The 22,323-nt window shown below is 38.2% G+C and overlaps 1 protein-coding gene across 1 annotated transcript in view; it reads right to left on the reverse strand.

The window, feature by feature from the left end:
* Positions 1-22,323, reverse strand: part of TTC29 (tetratricopeptide repeat domain 29) — a 278,739-nt gene that overhangs the window by 207,244 nt on the left and 49,172 nt on the right. The window contains exon 2 of the mRNA XM_069780368.1: positions 13,309-13,571. The gene's annotated coding sequence lies outside the window, so the exon portion shown is untranslated. The remainder of the gene's footprint in view (positions 1-13,308; positions 13,572-22,323) is intronic.

A 22,323-nucleotide genomic window follows, 5' to 3' on the forward strand; every position in this document is an offset into this window, starting at 1 on the left:
CGCCTATCTACTCAGCATCTCAAAAGAAGAGTGGGGACAACAAAGCTTTGCCACAATCTCTAGCTGTTTTGACAAATCTACTTTTGCAGAGTAGACTTCTCTCATCTCCCTATATCATTTATGATGCACGGACATTATCACAGTTGTTTCTGCAATAGCTGCAGCTGAGAAGTTGAGAAGGAAATCTAAAAGAATTATACAAATGATGCAAACAGAAATAATCTACTACAGCCACAATACAGAAGTGTCCTAGACAAAGGAAAGAGAAATGAATTAAAGACTACTTTCGTAGATAGCTGTTAGTTTTAGTTAAATGTACCCCACATACTCCCATCCTACAAAGAAATGAGAAGATTCTAACCTACCAACCTTCTCAAGAAAAAACAAACAATACCTAGGAAAAGACTACAGTTTGCAGTTTTAAATTCCTGGGGTTTCTTTACAGAGTGATTTCATGCACATCATCACTCCCAGCTGGTCTAGTAAGGACCAGCCACCACCAAATGAACAGTAGAGATTGCTAAGCTGCTCTAACAACACAAATGACAGAAAAAAGCATAAAGTTTGTGGAGATGCAGTGACAACTTCAATTAGTTCTGTAAGGGAGCCCAGGTAATTTTCTAAGTCCTGACAAATCCAAACGCTATCAGTGCATACAGATGACCAAAAACTTGGAGGGCTGTAAGCAGAAGCTCAGCAGCGCAGCAGAGAAAGTCGCACACACTCACAGCTCTTTTAAATAAAGCTTTGGCTCAGTGCTGGAAAGTCGCAAGACACTTTCACTCATTCTGGCATGGAGGAAGCACTCTCTTCATAGCAACACTAATGAATTTCCTGTAATTTTAAGTTCCTCACTATAGATAATCAGTAGCTTTATAAACACTTGACTTCCATTTAGAATTATTAAGACTGTTCACAGAGTGAAGCCTTGTCAGCTTGATTAAGTGCAGCAAAACACCCTGTGAAGTTTGCAAAGAAGTCGGGTACCTGAGTGATAACTGTTTGACAGCTGGGAAAATCATGCAAACAAGAAACATCTCATAACAGATTTCTACTTTATAATTCCAAAATAAGTGAAAAATCATGTATTTGGGGAAGAAAAATACCCTAAATCAAAAAATGGGGAATGAATGGGAAGGTTCTGTTAAGGCTGCATCTTGAAAGAGAAGCAACAGCAACAATCACCAGGATATAGACTATTAATACAGCTGCTCCTGCATTTCATCATAAAGCTGCAGTGTTCAAGCAGGGCAAACTGCTGTTGTTGATAGTAAACCAGGAAGTCAATGAAGTCTGCATAGAAGCTTTGCTAACTTTTGAAGGGTTATTAATTGTCAATGGGTTATTCAATTTCAATTACTTCAGTTGAAGACTATTCATTTGCAAATGCTGATTTAGCATCCATGATGAAGGTAGGAATTGGGGAGGGTCCCAGCCACGTAGTTATCAGAAAACCACAATCCTTTTCAGTAAGTATTAATTGAGAATTCCAGTTGCAAGTAATCTCTTGTAGATTTTCACAGAGCTTTTTTTCTCGTTGCAAATGAAACTATCAATACACCTGTAATAAACCGGAATGTCAATGATTTTTAGCCAGAGAAATGGCATAAAAGACAGGCATTCTGCCCCAGGAGCTGTGCAAACTGCAGACTGATTCACTGAACAGCAATGTGTAGCAAAGAGCAATATTCAGCTAAAGCACTGATCCTGCCATTTTAAAAATTATCTTGATTTTGTGTACCAGCAACAACTTCTTTCTTAGAATTATGGCAGCCTGAGTCCTAGTCTTTGGGGAATGTCTGCAAGACATTTCAGTGTCTGATTCTTCAAGTAGCTCATTAGGGTGATGAAAAGCCACATGATGAAGGGGCAGTGCCATGCTTGAAGAGCTAGGGGTTCCTGTTGTCTTGAATTATTAACAAGTCAATATTTAGTGGACTGTTCCTGCCTGCCTGCCTACAGCAGGTGGTACCCCACTGCCTTTCACTTGGAAAGCATCTGCTTGCTCTGAGCCTCCCCAGAGCTTGCTACAGTCATTTGTTCGATTTAAGACAGACACTGTCATTATTCTGTGCAGCACTTCACAGAAATATTTCCTACTAAATGCTTGAACCATCTGAGCAGCACTAGGCAGGCTGCAGGCTTCATTAATAATGCATCCCTGCTTATCAATAGATTTAGACAACTGGTATTTAGAAGCTTCTTCAGAAGGAGTGGGTTTTTTTCACACCAGTTAGCTTCATTCTGTCAGTTCCTTGATGTAGACATTACATCCAACTGAGTTCTGAAAGGCAGAGGTGCTAAAATTGTATTTGAGCTGCTCCCTTGCTTTAGAGCACCATTTGACTGATGTAACTCTTAAGATCAAGCCCTCTGTTGCATTATTCTTTGCTGGTTTTGGGGGAGGGGTGGAGGCAAGGTTACATTTACATCAAAACAGAAATTTGCCTTTATCTTACTTAAAATACATGGAAGCATGGGCTTTGCATTCTCAACAAATTCAGCTTCCACTAAAACTTCTCTGGACTCAGCTCACAAGTGAGAGAAAAAGATTCAGTATTAGTTACCTTGTGATTTGCAGAGGAGTGGTAACCACTTTTGGCAAAGAATTCAGGATGCTAAAAAACAGAGTAAAAAATATCAGACTGCTGCCCGGATCAAACAGCAGTGTGGACAAAGTAGCTATTGCCCAATTTAATATAGAGAAAGGGAAAACAAAGATATAATTCCATTTGGGGGGGGTGGGAGAAGAAAAAAAAAAAAGCAGCCTTGAATAACTGTGTCATGATTATAGGGAAGATATACTCAGATCTGGTTTGGTTTTGCTAGTAAGCTTTCCTTCTGGATCAGGTTTCCCCCTCATCACCCCCCCTTGGTGAATCCCACAGCCTTCAGATGGATTCCTGCAGTGCAGTTTTCTTGTTTGCTGGGCTGGTTCTGTTTGATATCCACAAACTGTTGTGGGTCTTTTTGTTTGGTTGGTTGGTTTTGGGTTTTTTTTTCTGTTGTTGGTTGGTTGGGTATTTTTTATGAAGCACTCAAGCAAAGGGTTAAAAAAACTTAATATGTACAGATCTTACCTACACTGTCATCTTCATTAAAAGTTTACCGAAGTCTCTTTCAGCCCTGTTACCTCAATCCCTGCATGAGGAGAAGCCACTGCTGCAATTTCTGCCCATTCATCTCTAGAAATACTCATCTCTAGCTGATGTGAACAATCCACTCAGCAACTTCAAGGTTTTTGGTAGACCTGGAATCCTTCAGAGGTTTCATATCCCCTCTGTCTCTGGCTTGCACAAGGGAGCCAGTCTACACAGTTTTCTTTCTTTCTTTCATTTGTTATTTGCTTGACATAATTCCTTGATTCTTCATGATAGGAAATCTTCTAAGTTGTTTGGTTTTGGTATTTTTTTTTTTCCCCTTCAACTACAGGAATGAATTAAATGAGAGAGACTTTAGCAGAAAGTATGGAAGTATTAATATACAATAGCGATGGGCAAAGTTTGCTGTCAGGCTAATTGCAGATTGCTTTTACTATAGATTGGTTTCAATGTAGAATTGCTGGCTGCTGATGAAATAATTACATATCACTTTTTTTTCTGGGCCAGTAAGATTCACCATGCATGCACAAATTAATCACGCATGCACATTCGTTTCAATACCTCTTGGTCCTATCAGAGATACTACGTACATCAAGCAAAACCCCACGTGAGTGGCTATCCAATCTACTGTCCAAGGCATAATTCATTTAAATGCCCTGGTTGCTGGCAAATTAAGGGCCCAGTCCTGTACCTATCAATTTGAGAAACACTCAACCAGCACCAGAAGAATTGGATGCTGTTTGTACGCTGTACTTTGTGAATAAACAAACACTTACTAAAATGTTGACACTGGCATGTGACTGGGGGCTGCTGTGCACAGTCTGAGTGTTTGCTGGAGTTCATGGGAAGCTAAAGTTTGTCCAAAAAGGGCAGAATTTGGCTGCAATGAATAGGATGACATTCACACTATAAACAAGGGAAGCTGAGCTGTAGCTGCAGCTGCTGCTGTGCTTACAACAGAAGTGCCCCTTTCAAATATCTGTCAAGAATTGAACATGAAACCCCATACTTTGATGCTCCAAGGACAGAATTCTGATAGGGGGAATAAAGCCACAGTTTTTAAAAAAAAAAAAGAAAAAAAAATTTTGTTCTAATAGTTTTATGCAAATATATGAGAAATCAAATTATTTCAATCACAACTTTTCTAACTCCTTTGAATTACACAATGGATGAAGCTTTTTATAAAGACACTTATTACAGGAGATTGAACACCCATGCTGAAAGGACCTCTTTGGAAGGAGTTTGCATCCTATCCCTGTCCACAGCAACTAGGTCACACATGATTTCTCCAAAGATGTAAGAATGTATTTCAGAAGGAAACTTCTGGGTCAAAAGGCAGTTCAATATCTTTGCCTCTTAATTCCTCAGCCTAGCTAAGAGGTGCCAGTGGTAACTAATTCACAGCTCTGTCCACCAGTAACTATGCTGTTGTCAAAAACTTGTTTAATTAATTAAGAATGATTACTTAAGCAGAGGTACTGCAGGGTACAGGGTGTCAATGCATTAATTATGGTCTTTTTTTTTTTTTTATTATGAAGGAATAAAGTCCATTATGCCATCATTATATCCCTCTTACAGGGTAAAATTCACCTGTCATACAGGAAGTAAGCACAAGATCTTCAGCCCTATCTATATACAATCTAGATGCATATCTTCACATCCTCAGTGGACAGAGAAAATGCAGTAGACAATAGGTATGTGCAAAAGTAAGAAGGACAAAGAAGCCGCAGAGAAGCAAGAAATTGTGCATGGGCCTCTGTTTTTACAGATTCAGTGCCTCTAAACTGTCAGGAAAAGCAGAAGGTCTTCCTGAAGCTGGAGCAGTAGCCACCTACGAGCACTGAGCTTCATACTTTGACTTGGAAATGGACAACACCTTCTAAGTCAGCTTGTTCTTCATCAGGACAATACGATTCCATAGAAAATTATTCCACCCTCAAGCTAAGTCTGATTTTTTGACTGCCGTCAAATCAGAATAAAAATCCTAATTTTTTACAGACTCTTATTTTCTTGCTTCATGAACAGTTAAAAAAAAAAAAAGAAACCAATAAAATAAAACTGGTTTAATAATTTTTAAAGAGATTTTAAATGATACTCACTTTATCAAGGCTGATGAAAATGACAGTAGTGTCAGAGGGTAACAGGTTGCTAATAAATACAATAGTTTAGGAAAGTGCTATTCTTGTCATGGAAAAATATATTCTGAGAAAAATAATACCACTGTAATTCATTTTTGAAAGCTATAGAGACTTCTTGGATGAGGAATGCAGTTATTAAAGGCAAAAGTACACAATATGTTGTAATGAAATGGTTGTGCTACACACTTCATTAAACGTTTTGTGAGCCAGCTGGGAAATTCCAGCTCTTCCCCCTCGGAAGGAAATGTTTTACGTGGTTGGATCACTAGAGGGAGCACATAGAGCAAGACTGACAAACAAAACCATACTGCCTTGGCGACTCCAGCCTGCAAGCAAAGCTGAACATGGGGAAAGGTGAACCAAAGGGCTATTTACTCTTCCAGTGCAAGAAGTATGGTTACAGGATTCATTGAGAAAGACTTGAACACTTCCAGCTATCAAAAATAAGTTGATATAGCAATGCTGAAGTTCTTTCTGAGCGACAGAGTTGGGAAAAACTGACAGACTGTGCATTGCACATGTCCATTGGAAGAAAACATGCTTGTCATATGAGATGCTGAAAAGCTTAAAAATTCAGAGAGCACAGTAGGGAGTCTTCCAGAAGGATTCAAAGAACTGATATGTTTTGAATGTGTTGGCTGTTTGATTTACAATATTTAAAGTTAGAAAATAAAGGGGAAAAAAAAAATCAGTCAAATTTTATATGAACCTCAGAGGAACAGGAGCTAAGGAAGGGCTGAACTGCAGATGTACTGGAGTATCTACGACATTTTCATGATCATTTCAAAAGCTCATCATTTGTATAAAAAAAAAAAACCAACAACAAAACAATGAAACAAAGAAAAACAACCCCCTAACTCTGTGCTTTACCATTATGAGCAGTATCGCTGAAATAATACTGTTTACAAAGCACATTTTACAGTTTTAGCTCTTTTTAATCCACTATTCCTTTTAGGCAGACAAAAGAACCAATGCAGAAGAAATGGCACTTATACCACAGAAGCCAGTGAGCTGTCGAAGTGCGATGTCTTTCTTAAAGGAATTTACAATCAATGCTGAAAACTTGAGGTATACACCCAGCAGAGTGTATAAGGCAAACCATGAAGATATTGTTGTACAATGTTACAGAAATAATATGTAGTACAAATAGTGGAAACTTCTCTTTTTGCCCATTGTTTATGAAAGCTTGCAGCCTATTACCTTTACCGTTTTCCCTCAACTAGAATTACAATATGCTTAGTTGAATACCATAGCATAAAATAAAGATTGAAATTTTAAATGAATACTTTCATTAGCAAAGTTTTTATTAGTGTCCTAGAGTAATCGCGATAACAATTATCTCTGCCCATATCCATAGACTCACACTCAGAAGGCCCCTGTGGATATGAATACCACCCAGCCCCAGAAGTGTACCATCTGGCACCCCCAGGCTTCACTTAGACAATTTTACGTCGAGTCCGGTGAAACTTTAAATAAAGACTGACTTTAGTTTGAGTGACTCTTGCTCCCCAGTCCTTGGTGGAAGGAATGGTACTGTCCCCTGCTGACAAAGTGCACTGAGTGGTATGCATGCATGTAAACCAGAGTATTTCAGTCTTAAACTTCTCTTTAAAACAGCAATTAGGAATTTTAGCAGTGAAATGCTATTAACAGTCAACAATCAAGTCTACCTGTCAGCCTCCCTCCTGCACATCCTCGCAAATGTCTATGTGTACTAACAAGAAAGCGTAGGGGTGGACACATGTTTCCGCATGCAGCAATCTCACCTCTGCGTGGAACTCTTGCTGGGTGGTCCTGCAGGATTTTGTGGCAGGAGATAACTGTCCTAAACTGTTGGTAACCTGCTGATCCCAGTAGCATTCATTTCCAGGACATTCATGACTTTTGATGTTCCATGCATAATTTTCTTCCTTTAGGCACAAAGCTAATCTCAGCATATGAATGGTTTCTTTGATTGCTTACTGTGATTATTTCACTGGTAGAGAGCTCGTTGGTTGAGCCATACCTGTTTGGGTAAGAGGCTGTAACACAAGGCTATTCCTAACCTAATAGTAATAAATTTCTTCTGGTATATACATTCATAATACAACTCTATCTCTCTCCATATGTGCAGAGATATATGTATATGATACACCGAAAAAAGCCTGAAGTGTGTAAAGATTGCCAAGTCAATCATTCACAAACTGACAAAAATACTTAAAAACCAAAGGAAACACTGGTGTTAATGTTATTCATACAGCCTTCAGTTTCTCCATGAAACACCAGTATAATACAATCTTAAACACCATTATCACTTCTCTTTTTTTCCTCTCTACAAAATCACTGCCTTACTCAAAAAACATTTACATATTAAATAGTGTTCAGTGAATGGATCATTCCAAACCTTATTCTCACACACTCCACATTCCTGCACTGAGAATAAAATTAGTGATTTCTGTGTCACTAGTTTCATCGTGCTTTACATCAAGAATGCATGTATTTTCACATACACAGCCTCCACCAGCAGAAAAATTATTATTATTCCCATTTTATAGATGGAGAACTTAAAAGCCAGAGAGTCTAAAGTCAAAATGTAGTGACCACTAATTTTCTTAACATCACTGACACTGAAATGAATTCTACAGAAGTAAACTTGTCTTTGTTGACTCTGAGACCATTTACTTCTTTTTTTTGTCCTGTAACTTCCTCCTGAATTTATTACATACCTTCCAAATGGGACAGTAAAAGAGGTAGGAGTCCTATAGACATGAGTCTCGTCTTGCCTTTTTCTGAGAGACCTTTTCTCTCTGCCATGGCACTGAGCGTAGTGCCGCATACAAGTGCCATTTAGCCTAGCTCTCTGAATGGCAAGCCAGAGGGCTTATGTTAAGCCTGTTGTTTATTGATATTCTACTAACAAAAGAAATAAGCCCCCTGAAGAAGTTCTTAAAAAATAGACTGTGGCGCAGATTTTGGCAGAGGGAGAAAGCCTGAGGAAGTAGTGGGACTGCGGCCCCTCTTTCAGCACTTCTCAGTAACAAGGAACATGCTCTCAGGTGTGTGAGGTGGGTTTTCCTGATCAGTTGTTGAAAGCCATCACACATCCCTCTACTTAGCGTGTGCATGCTCCTTGGAAAAGACATAGGATGAGAATTTTTCCTCCTTGTTCAATTTTGTTTGCAAAGCTGAAGAGCTCTGCAGAGAACTGAAATAAATAGTTAAGTCTGGTTTAACATAGCTTTTGGCCATTCTTGCTTCAATTCTGTATCTTTTAACCTCTAGGGCATAATTCTTCCGCTTAATCAATCCCCTTCTGCATTCCTTAAGGATTCTCTTCTTACTTTTAATGCACAGTTTAAGATGACTATCATTCCGGGGAGATCTATACTCCTTTCTACTAGTATCGTCTTGCTTGCTGCTAAAACTTTTTTTGATTCAAAGTTATTATATGCCTCCTCCATGTTCAAATATGTAAGCTTCCCAGCACTCACTAAATATCCTGGTTTTCAGTTTGCCTTTCTAAGGCCCCAGAAGAACAGATTTATCTTCTACTTTTCTCAGAAAGAGAATTGGACAAAATTAAATCTGCTCTAAGTTTAGTTTTTATGTCCAGCCCCTTTAGATCTTGCTGTTCAGTGAAACGAAGCGTAACACATGATTATTTTTTGGCTGGTTCACTAATTGTTTGGTAAAAAAATCTACCTTCATTCACTTCCAAGAATATCTGAGACCTGACTCTATTGGAAAACAAATTTGGGCAAAAAGTTACAGTATTCAAATGTCCAGTTTTTCAGTGGACATATTTTTGTGTCTTAGTCTGGGAAAGTTAAAGTCTCCCATGAACACATAAATTCCACTACTCCTTCCTGCTACCCCTGCCCCACCTTACAAAATGGATATCATTATCCAGTTCTGAACCTTGGATATTTGCCAACATTCCTGTTCCCGGTGGTCCCATTTTTTTTTTCACTAACAGACAATGCTATCTCACTGCCTGTGTATATATTTCTCACTTTCCTAATCACTTTATACCTTTCAATTCTTTAACACAGAGTATGCCATGGCTACCACATTTCTATCACTACCACTACAAGACTTGGTTTTGTATCCAGTACTAGGAGTTTTAATTCCTTCATCCTATTGTCCAGGCATCCAGCAGTAGGAGGAACAGTAGGTTCCAGTGGTGCAGCCGGTGTACTTGATGTACCCTTTTGTTTGCCACTGTTAAACATGTTTTTTCTTCATTTCATCCTCATACAACTATGCCTCTTTCCCTTTTACTGTCTGTAGCAGGCTTAAGTAGTTAAGAAGTTTTAGCAGCATTCTTCCCCAGCTTCCTAGTTTAGAGCTTGTTTTACCAGTCATGTCTGCTGTCAGCCTAGGAAGCTCTTTCCTGTAAATTAACTGGAATCCCTTCTTTGAGGAAAGGAACATAATTCCTACAGGCATCACAGAGGCCAAATGCTGTCATACCTTCATAAAAGCATCACACCCTGATTTGTCAGGATTCAGGTCAAAATGCCTGAATTTACCTTCTCCAAAGGCCGAGTCAGGTTCTCATGAGCTTCAAGTAAACTATCCAGAAATGAGGGTTGATTTTATGGGAACGCCATATAAAAGCAAGCAACATTTACAAACGTTATACTTAATCACATGTGCAGCATAGGGGTTACATCTACCATTAGGGGAAACTCCCCAAATAATCCACCCCCAGTCTTTGCAAGTCACCTTCATGCCCCATGACTATGCTTCTCTATGTGCTTATTTTACCACTACAGTCCCATTGGCCTCTGTCTACTACCATTTCATTTAGGAAACTAAGATTGGAGAGGTGCAAAAGAGAGCAGCAAGGGCCCAGGGAGAATCTATTATTCTTCTCAGTCTGTTCAGAAGTTTTAAGTCACCTGACAGCAATTAAATGCGGCTAATATAAACATACTGCCTGGTGGCACAATACCTTAACAAGGTAAAATCTCAGTCAACGTAGCATCGATCTCCTTGTTCCCACATCTATCCCTAACCTTCTGCTCTTCCCAGGAGAGAGATACTTCCCAGGAGTATCTTTTCATAGGATTAGGAAAATAATATGAATTAATTTCATGCTTAAAGAGTTGAGGATTAAATCCAAATGTAAAAGGAAATAAATGTTACTTCAAACTAAGGAACAGTAACACACCTTTTTTTTTTTAAAACATTAACAAGAAGGCAAGATCCTACAGGACAAAGCCTTTTGCCATATGAAGTCCACATTTTGAACTGCTCAGATAAGAAAATGTCTGCAGTTCCATGAAACCTTAAAGCTCTCTATGGTATTTCAATCATCATTGCTCTTGTCCTAAAAGCATTTACCTTGACATCCCTTACTGCTGATGCCACCACACACTCACAGGCAATAGGGCACAGTCTGGGCCTTCTTACGCTGAGATGTGAAAAATCAATTGAATCCCCAGCAGATGGAATCACTGGTGCAGAAAGTGACTAAACACTAACAGTTATTCTGTGATACCAAAGTCTTGAAAGAGGATACTGCAAACACATACACTACAAGAAAAAAAAAAAAGGTGGTTTAATTTACAATAACCTTCTGCATGGTATTGTTATTTTGGGGCTCTGTCCTACACAGATGCCACTATTCACTAGTAAATTAAGAATTTCTCTCCAAATATTTTCTATTCACTGATAACACACAGATATATGATACAATATGGTATGATACGCACTGATATATGACATTATCACATCACGATAGTGAAACATACAGAGTATTTCTATTTCCTTACCATTATGCATTAAAAATAGACAAGACTGACAGCAGAGTCTTTACATACTGTGACAGGAAACATGATTTTTATTTCTATTCCAAACTTGTGTGATTCTAGGTTCTATATGCTTATTTGACTAAATAACGTCCAATTATTAACGTGCTATGCATAGTATCTATAATCTATAATACACAATTTAGTCCTGGGTATGAATAAATCCAGCCTGACTCCTCTTTCTTCTCATTTTTTATTTCCTGCTTTTTTGCTGTCATTCTCTATATTTTCTGCCGATTTTATCAGCATCTTCTCACCTCTCTCTCCAATTCTTTGTTTCTCTCTTTCACTTCACATATTGCCTTACATATCTATGCTAACATCCAGCTGAGCAGCAGGGAGGATTTTTTTTAGTGTACTCTCTGTTTGTGTCAGTCCTATTATAACATACTCAGGATGATATATTACGCTTGAAAGCTTCTAGTATAAAGAAGTCATATTATCTATTCCCAAAAGAATGTTAATCATAACCCTTTAATCATAATGATAATCATATACATATTTGGAAAAAACCCCCCACCATTGTATGGTTGAGCATAGGAACAGATGTCAGAAGATACATGTTCTCATCTTGGCTTTTGCACAAAGTCTTGTGGTTGCAAGGAAACTATCTGATTTTGTTTTCTAGTTTAGTTTACCTGTCAAAATACATGAATAATACTGGCCTACTTGATTGGGCGATGCTTGATTCAGCTAATGTTTATAAAGGCTTTGAAAACATCAACTATGCCAGGCTAAAGAGGTGCAAATTATTATTAGCTGTCAATTATGTTTTATAGAAAACACCGTGGCTGAACACTTATCAAACTAGTAAATTGGTAGAAAGAAGAAAAATAGAGAAAAGAGAAGAAAGAGAGAGAAGAGTAAAGACTGGTTTGAAACAGAATATATTGGAACGCAAGTGTGATCGGAGGCAACAAACTTCTGCACGAAGTCTTCATAATCTGCACAGCTGCTCCTCACCTGAAGTGTGAAACTGCAGCGTACACACACAGACTGGTCATAATGAAACTTTCCAGTTTTAAATTCTCCAGCTTTCTGTACAAACTCTGTGCTGTAACTATACTGATGCTAATGGTATGAGGTCAATTAACTTTGATCTATAATGACAAGAGCACTAGCTCCCTAATTTAGTGGAAAAAATAAACTTTCAGCAACCTTGAACACTCCCTATGCACCACTATGTGTGCTTCTTATCAGACTTATAACTGAGCACACTCTAGCGGTCTCTAGCATGCTAAGAAAACTGTGCAGACTAAAGTACAGTCAAACAGAACAAATAGGCTCATACATTTAACTGTGCAGTATGACACAATGGTTCAGCTGTGGACAGTCTTCCAGCAGTTTGAGAACCTCTGGCCTAAAGACTGATGATGTTCAATATTTGCAATTCCTACTTTCTGTAGCTTGCTTCTCAGTGAGATTATATAATGCTTTATAAACTGGCTAGGGCAATTTATGGAAAAAAAAATGCACGTCACTAGGTTAACCAGTTTGAGATCATAATTTATCTCTAATGGCCTTTCTTTGACAACAAGAAAACAAAAGAAAATTAAAGCTGATAGGGCTGTTCTAGTAATGTCAAAAGTTGGAATTCTTTATCAGTCTTTAACTTAAAAGCAGTCCTTGTCAGAATAATGATAAAGGCATCATAGAAATTTTGCTTTTCATCTGTCTGACATATAAATCAATGATCCCAACCTCAAATCATTATGTATGTATTTTTTTAAAAAAAGTGAATATAAAACAAGCCAGCTTGTCTACATTTTATACTCATCTTTGACAGAGTCAGTTGTACCATTTCTCTGAGCACTCACTCACTCACGGTTGAAACTGCTCCCTCCTCCCAGTTATAACACTGACCCCGTTTAGAGAGCACATCACAAATAGATGCACTGAAATCAGTAGCCTTTTCCAGGGTGTGAGCTGACATAATGGGCGGCTTTGCTTTCTCTTGGGAGCAAGCACTCTCTTTATCACTAGGACAAATGACCTGTAGGAGAGGTATCCAAGGCTAGACACTCTATTTCCTTATAAATGCCAGATCAGATCATAACACATTACTGTGACTCACTGTGTTAATGACCAAGCACTTCGATTTGCAGGGAAATCATGAAGACATATCAGACTGAAGCCCAGCTCCGTGTAGTCAGAGTACAATTTCTAAGCAAGCACACTACTTTTAAAACTTCGCTTTCTCTTTCAGTACACAGCGTTGAAATTCATAGTTACAAACAGACCAAACCACTTAAGTTATGAATAAGCGAGGCTTACCTTACAGCAATTGCCATCTGTTAGAAACGGTGTAAATGACGCGTTTTTCACATCAGGGAAGGGTGGAGAGTTTTCAGCTCTCAAGGGGGCTCCTCTAGGATTCTTCACTTTGGATTTTTTCTTTCTTTCTTTTTTTTTTTTTTTGAGTGCAGGTCCTTGCTCCTCAGAGTGGGCAAATGCCAGCAACTGTATATCCTTTCTCAGAAGTACAAGGCTCCACCTCATGCCTCTATAATCCTGAGAGTGGAGAAGGATTACCGAGCCTGAAAAATAAAAACAATTCTTTTTCAGACTTGAATGAATCAGAAAAGGAGAAATAGAACTATTCCATATTTAGGATAGTTCCCTACTATAGGAACAATTAAAAGTAAATTAAGAAAGAGGAGGAGAAGCAGAGAAGGAAAATAAAGATTAGATGATAGAATATGGGAACAGAGAGAAAAGAAGACAGAATCAAAAGCAAAGGATTAAAAACGAGAGAAAGAGAAGTTTAGTAATAAAAAGGAAGTACTAGAAATAAAAATATTTACTTTCCTTTTGATTCATCTGTTAAGATTAACAGAAGTCTGAGAAAAAAAGGAAAATGTTAAATATCCACGGTGAATAGAAAAGCTTCCCGAGGAAAAAACAGAAGAAACCTAGGAAATTAGAAAGAGAATACATGCAGAGGGAGGGAAAAATACAAAGGCATAGCATAAGAACATAGGCCTTCACATTAGTCACCAGTTCAACCACCCTGTAACCATAGGCAGCCATATTATGGAAGCCTAGATCAGAATTGCCCACCAGATATTCAGTTCATGTCAGGCCATGAAACACTTAATAGAGCATTGAAGTAAACAAAACACTTACTGCTCCAAAATAGCATCTCAGAGGCAGAGAGCAAAGTAGAACATGGTATCTTAGGTCCCCCACAAAAGAGATATTTTAGGTTAAAATTCTCAAAAAAATCTCAGAAGCTGTACCCCCATGCTCTACAGGAAAGCTAGGAAGATGTTTATTACTGTTAGTTTTTCTGATACCCTGGCTTTCCATACAAAGCCAACAAGATATGTGACAGCAGAGGATAACAGAGACTTCAATTCAAGCTCCTTTGATAACACAACTCTTAGGATGCATCATTCTTCTCAATGAAGGTATTCACAAATTTACATGTATTCCTCAACGTAGTGTTCAAACACATCCTTAGATGTAGCAAAATACTCAAATGTATTGCCAAATTAGGAGCATAGGCGTAACTGTTCATTTCCGTTCATGTCGGACTATACTTAATTCCAAGTCTGAGAAATCCTTGGGAAAAAGTCTCGATTCTTTGAACTCTTACTCCTAGGCCATTTTCAGAAACTCTAATTAACTGAACTATTCTAAAAAACAGTATTTGAACTTAAGAACTTATTGCAGTGAAGAGCTGCTAGGGCAATGGACAATGCAGATGATCTGTCTCCTTCCTCTGCCAAGGATATTAGTCTCCTGCTTACTGTGCTTTTATCTGTGTTTACCCTTTAAACTAAATTAATTGAAATCACGTCTTTATCTTCTACTACTTGGCAGTCCTTCTTATTGTTTCCATCTTCAGGCAACTTCTTAGTGGAGCCCATTCTCTTTTCTATGGAAATGGCATAAAAAATAGTGGATGGAGAAACAGCACAGGTTTGGTAAAGCTGGTTGTAGTCAGTACATTTTAGCTGGTTAAGTCTTAGATTTCCCAGCACAGAAATTGGGAATCAAAATGAAACTTTTCCAGACATTACTTTTTTAAATAGCAACTTAAACAAAACCACTTATTTTGCTTCAAAAGTTGATGATAAAGTTTTCTTCATACACATTGCATTGTGTCAAAGGTAAAAGCAAGACCAACTTCTAAAAAGAAATTTTTATCTGATGTAAACAGCTTTTAAAATAAAGTCTCACAAAAGCTTTTAAAAATTATATACACCACTACCACATAACAAATTATCAAAGCCTTGTGGTTTGGTCTTGGTTTTGTTGTGAAGACGATAGAGTTGTGCTTGCTCTCTTTTCTTCCTGTTGCCTTCATACAACCGCATGGAAATTCCTCTTAATTGTATTTATACGTGTTGTGGTTTAACCCCAGCCAGCAACTAAGCACCGCGCAGCCGCTCACTCACTCCCCCCGCTCCACCAGCGGGATGGGGGAGAAAATCGGGAAAAAGACGTAAAACTCGTGGGTTGAGATAAGAACGGTTTAATAGAACAGAAAAGAAGAAACTAATAATGATAATACTAATAAAATGACAACAGCAATAATAAAAGGATTGGAATGTACAAATGATGCGCAGGGCAATTGCTCACCACCCGCCAATCGACGCCCAGCCAGTCCCCGAGCGGCGATTCCACCGCCCCCACTTCCCAGTTCCTAAACTAGATGGGACGTCCCATGGTATGGAATACCTCGTTGGCCAGTTTGGGTCACCTGCCCTGGCTGTGTCCTGTGCCAACTTCTCGTGCCCCTCCAGCTTTCTCGCTGGTTGGGGATGAGAAGCTGAAAAATCCTTGACTCTAGTCTAAACACTACTGAGCAACAACTGAAAACATCAGTGTGTTATCAACATTCTTTGCATACTGAACTCAAAACATAGCACTGTACCAGCTACTAGGAAGACAGTTAACTCTATCCCAGCTGAAACCAGGACAATATGGAACAAAATGTTGACTTCCATTTTTAGAAAGTTGAATCACTCTTTCTATGAAACTATTGAAAAACCACAGTCAAAGGAATGTTTGGAGACAGCAAACAAGAGAGAGGGAATCAAAGCTCAAGTGAGTTTCATGTAAAAGTAGAAAATATTTTGAGTTATTATTTCTGCTTTACCATTTATATTTACTTGCAAATGAATGTTCCTTTCTTTCCTTGACATGTTCTTGTTGTTTAAAAGGGTGCATATATTAGAAATCAGTTTGTATCTCTTGGAGAAAGATGGTAGCATTTGTACGTCTGTATGTCTATGTCAGATGATTTAGAAGTATGAGTTTTATAGAGGTACCCAGACATATACTTTTTTATATACGTATATATATATATACATATATATATGGGCTTCTTAGTCCCACAAACAAAACTTGGGTATAGGCAAAAATACATTTCCCTTTTCTACACAATACCAACCACATGTCTGGTTTTGAGCAACACAATTGCTCTTCCCTAGAGGCAGCAGGAAATAGATTCAGTAACAACATCTGAAGAGTACAGAATATAGATCAGTCCCTGTTAAGTTTATATTTGATATGAGTGTCATGTTAGAGAAAATGCATGAGCATAAACTCTCCAGGCAGTAGATTGCCATTATCAGCTTTTTCCCAAGCAACTCTGTGACACCTGTTTTCGGGTGTCCCAGTGACTCAGAAGTACCTTCAAATACATTAAAGAGTGAGACAGAAGCAGGCAGGTCAGAGGAAGGGAAAGACCTATAGGTTGGATCCTTCATCCCTAAGAAAAAAACCCCCAACCCTATACTTACTCTTACCCTTGGTAAACTACCAGGTTTTGTTCGGTTTTGCAGGGCTTTGTTTCATTCTATATTGCTGCCTGTATTGTGCTTTCCTTGATACCTCTGTGTACAGGCTATTACCATTTATCATCTTACGGTGATGTTACACTTGTTTGAGCATAACTTCTGTCATTTACATTGGTAATAATATGTTGCAAGAATTTTTTAGCTTAAATTGTTTATTACATTCTTTTCAAATAAAAGGTTAATGCAAGTGCTTTATTTGAACTTCAGAAACACTCATGGTGATAGCATTTACCAGAAATATAAAAATTAGCTAAACAACAAAATACAGTAGTTAAACCAGTATTTTTTCCAAGCCAAAAAAAATATTTTCTAAGCTTGTTATATAGATATTTTTAACATCTGTGTTAATCATGCTGGTTTGTTTTTTTTTTTAATGCCTTGACTTTGTGGAAGGGATATTTATGCAGGGTAGCTGTGATAAATAAGTAAGTGCTGGAATTTCTAATCCTATGGATTATTTGCTGATGCAAACTGAGTACAAATGGATTTCAATCGCATTTTTTTCTACTGGTTCTGTATGTATTTGGTAGCGTGCAAAACTTAATTCTAGCAATTTGCACATGTAAGGCTGCATATGCATACACACATTGCCCACAGCGAATCATGTCAGAAAATTAGACTTTCAAAGTTTCCTTTTCAGTAGTAAGAGAGAGTGCCCTGCATTACATAGGCTGGACACCCATTATACTCAGCTGTATCTAAAAAAGACAGTTTCTCAACTAATGAAACCATATACCTTTTGTTCACTCTACAATATGATATAAAGGTGATCCTTTGAATTAAACATACATAAAGCAGCCATGATAGTGGCTAAGCCGAGTTAGGCTCAGTATCCACATGAACCTATGGAAATGCACGTCTCATAGCTGTGGACAAAGATAATGGCATGCAAGGAACTGCTATTCCAGAAATGATGTAGCCTTTCATCCTTAATAACAAATAAAAAATGGGAAGTCAGTACTTGGGAGCTACTCCAGCAAGCAGATCTCCAGGAAACAAGGCTCCCCACAGACTCTTCCTTGATCTTAAAGCTTAACGTGAAACATTTATATGCACGTAGCACCTGGCCAGAAGACGTGGGAAGGCACTTTTATCACACTGGCTGTATTTCTTTCTTAAATAATAGATTTCCTCTTTCTTTTTCCCTCTCCTGGAAATGGAATACATGCTCAATAATGTTTCTGTACTTCTTTTCTTTTTTTTTTTTTTTGAATAGTTTAAGAACAACCAGACCATCTTAAAAACCTCAACATCACACAATATCGAAAACCATTAACACCCCTCAAACTGTCTGGTGCTAAATTGCATCCCAGTTTTTGAAAGCAAAAATATGTAGTTAAAATAAGTTAAGCATTATTTGGATGAAGAAGTATTTAAAAAAAAAAAGCGTTAAGTTTAATTGAATGCTAATCTTCCACCCTCATTTCTTTGACATCTGGGCACATGGATAAACAATGCACAGATAAATTAACTAGGTCCACCTGAAACTACACAAGAAGTCAGTTGAATTATGTACAATATTTTCCCAAGGGCATTCCACAGGAGTGAAGAACAACAGTATGTGAACCTTAAATCGCTGCTCCAAACTATTGCTTCACAATGGTTGACTCACTTGTGTCTTCAGCAGGAGTTAATGTATCGAATACATAATACGTATGTAAACCCATCCATACTACAGTTATATCTTTGTATTCTTCAAATTATTCTTGTTTTTATCCACATCCTTAATGTAGCATGCAATCAGTTATATATGCAAACTGCCATGATAACAGCATAAAGAAACCTCTATGTATGCTTTCACTGAAGCAAATAGGAAAACAACTTTGAATCAAATAACACGTAGCTTAATGCAATGCTTATTTGCCTTTGACTGTATGAAAAATGAAAGAGGATTTCCACAGGGATTTTAATTTTTTTCAGTATTAATATTTTCTTTACAAATAAGAAATCCCCAAATATGTTATCCATTAAGACCAGCGGCTGTTGAATGCACGGGCTCAGAAAATAAAGCTTTTTTTTTTTGGGTGCAAAACAACTCTTCACACCTTTTTCAAACAAAAAGCTGTGATTTTGTTTCAGCTTTGCAAATAAGTCCTGCATTTTGGCTGAGAACAAACCAGGAAAAAAAAAAAAAAATCCCAAACCAGATTACTCCAAACTGCAAATTGGGGAGTTCCTGACTGTGGCTCCATTACTACTGTGATAGAAAGAGATTTTTCTGTGGTGGTTTAAATGTGAGAGAACATACATTTTAAGAGAAACTGTGAAAGAAATTTTTACACTGGTTACTTCTATGGTCTAGGACATGCAAAGTTTGGACACCAAATTTTACCTTTAAACCACCTCTTGCTAACTGCATTTTGACTTTTGTCCCCTTTTCAGGATTCCCAGAGATCTGATAAATAAACATTAAAAAGATCACAAGTACACAGGAGGAAAAACAGCTGTAGAGACTGCATACAACTCAGGCAGTAACAAATGCAATTAGGTCCGGACAAAGCAAATGAGGAAATATTGGAAAATTTCACCATCATTTTTGCTTCTCATTACATCAGAAGTCTTTGCTGTAAAGTGTGAATTAGACTTGCATCACATAAGATTAGGATTTGAAATGAGAAAAAGCAGGAGCTGTCTTCCTGTGTAACAGGAACGGAACACGAAATACCTAAAAACATCTGGGGTTAGTATAGCTATTATAACAGCACTCATCTCTCCAGCCCATTTTTCCAGATTTGCGTATGTGTAGAAGAATAACAAATATTCTCTTTTCTGCTTTCCCTTGTGTAAGGGTGTATAGTTTCCAGTTAACATTTTGGAACCCGATCCATGGGAAATTCTCTGCACAAGCCGGCGGGAAATCAGCACTCCCCCCTGTGCTCTCTCTGATGCTTTCAAAGTCTTTAAGAGCGCTCACTGGTTTCTCTCCACTGCTCAGGAAAGAAACTTCAGAAAAATCAGCAGAAGTGAGGCCACTAGTTTTCAGTTAGACAGCTTTGAATTTGGGCAGGTTAAGCTACTGATATTTTAGTGATAGTGAGCAAGCCATCGCGACTGCAGGTACTGGGGTACTTGGTCATCCCTGTGAAATGCTGCTGTGTTCCCTATGCTGGAATTTAGAGAAACGTAGATGTCTTGGAATGAGATTAAAACAAAAAAGACCAGCATGATAAGCAGGAAACGCACTGTATTTTGTGGCAAATAAAGGGAAGCGAGCGTGGCCCTAACCCAGAGAGCCATAGCTTAGTGGCTAGAGCATTCTTCTAGGGGACAGGTCTAAACCCATTTAGTCAGACCAAACCCCAGCTTTCCTGGTCAAATATTGCAACCACTGAGCAGCTGAACAGAAAGGAGCATTTGCTTCCCTTTCTCATGTATTTTGCAGAGCCTGCTCTAAGAACAACAGAAGGCAGAGCACAGGAGCTGGGACAGGCAGAGAAACCCCAACTTTATGAATAGTGATAATCCTGTGAGATGTGTCTTTCCACTACTGTCTCATTTGAAGCAGTTCAGATCCCAGTCCAAAACAGAGCTTTAGATGTCTAGGGACTTCTAATGTAGATGACTGTAGGCACACGTAGAAACTGAGCAAGTCCAGTGTCCAGCTGGGTAGGGACATGCGAAGATTTAGAATTTGGACAGAGGCAGTCCAAAGAGCGGGCACCTAGGTGAACCATAAGTCCCTGATGTGAATTTACACCTAAACCATCACTGCTGAAGTTAGCTTATTGGGCTTGCTAAATGCACTTACGAATCCATCTTCTTTACAGTGAAAATAGTTGCTTAGCACGAGGTTATTTCCTGCCCTCATTAAGCACGTAGAGAAGGAATTGTAAAGCCCTGCTCCGGCACTCTTACAGTCAGTTCAAAGGCTGGGTCTTGGGACATCCTTTTCAGGTGGAGACAGCAAAGGTTGCTTCATAGCAGTATTACTTTCTCAAAAGGAACTAAAGAGGAGCTGGCAATGGTATCCAGCCTCTGCACTGATCAGTCTGTTAACTACTAGAGACTGCAAAAGAAAGGCCAGGCTTGAGGCCAAGGCATTTGTTTGGTGCTCAATCTAATTCTTGGTACTAACTCAACTTTCTCTGTGACCCTGGGCAAGTTGCCTATCAGTTTCTCAGTTATAAAGCCGGAATTCAGAGTACCTCCATGTTTCCTCACCATCTGCCAGGTCTATTTTCATTGTAAACATTGGGCAGCAAATGTCTTCTATTATTCATAGACTAAGGCCAGACGGGACTAGAACACCTTCTCGTCTGACCTCCTGCATACCAGAGGCTATTATGTGGATATACAATACACAGTGGGGAGCTGATCACAAATGGGGTCTCCAGGTGCTCTTTCAGAAGAGGAGAAATAACAATATTAACTCAAACACAGCCATCACCTTCCTCTATACATCCAAAACGCTGGGCCTGTTTAGAATTTTGAAGTAATTTTTGTTATTTTTATAAAGCTAGCAAACTTCTGTCTGTTTCTTCCTTATTTTGAGAGTTGTTTCAGAAGATGATTTTTTAAAATGGAAGTTACTGAAAGAGTTCATAAACATTAGGATATTTCAGAGACAAAATACCTGAACACCCCAGCTCCTGAACCGATAATGGTGTGTGCTAATGCACTTAGCACTAGTGAAATTGTTTCTAAATTAAACATGATACAGCTTTAAAAGAAAGTAAATTCTGGAAATCAGACTGTCTGGCCATGATGCATAAAACCATATAAATCAGACTTCCTTAGATTAACTTACTGCACTCATCAATGTCTAAATATTATAAGGCTTTTCCAAGTAAAATACCCATATTCTCTTTATTGACGTAAGTCGACAAACAACAAGTTAACTCAAGTCTAACCAAATCACAATCCTTAATTTCCATGCATTTTCAGGTAATGTCCTCAATGGCACTATTTGCTTTCTGTAGGTTTAAAATGGAGTATTTAAATGGCACTCAACTCCATTTATGAGAGGATCAAATAAAATTCAGCTTAATGAGATTTTAAGTCTACTCATTTCTGCTGGTATAAAAAAGAAAACTGCAACTACTCAAAGTAGTACTAGAATTTTCGTATCTTACATCTTGACGGACTGGAAGAAAATAGTGCAAAAGAAAATACTGCAGCAAGAAATGTGACAGAAGACATCATATATATGCTATAACATCACCTGTTTATTCAGTTTATAATTGTATTACACACTGCCATCATGTCAGCTCTCAGAAAAACACCATCATATTGACAAAGGCAGTAATTCACATTGTTTTTCATCCAAGTGTGTGTGTGTGTGTGTGTTTTTCCTCAGGCTTTCCAATCCTTGTTTAAGGAACTATGATCATCTCAGTGTCAAAATTCAATTTATCAGATCCAGTATATATTAAGGGAGCAAAATATAAAGGCTCGCAGCATATAAGACTTCAAACAAGATGATTTGATCATCCCCTCTGGACTTTAATCCTGTGATTCTGTGATACCTAGCACTGAAGTG

The sequence above is a fragment of the Haliaeetus albicilla genome, chromosome 1, assembly GCF_947461875.1.
Source record: "Haliaeetus albicilla chromosome 1, bHalAlb1.1, whole genome shotgun sequence".
Taxonomy (NCBI): domain Eukaryota; kingdom Metazoa; phylum Chordata; class Aves; order Accipitriformes; family Accipitridae; genus Haliaeetus; species Haliaeetus albicilla.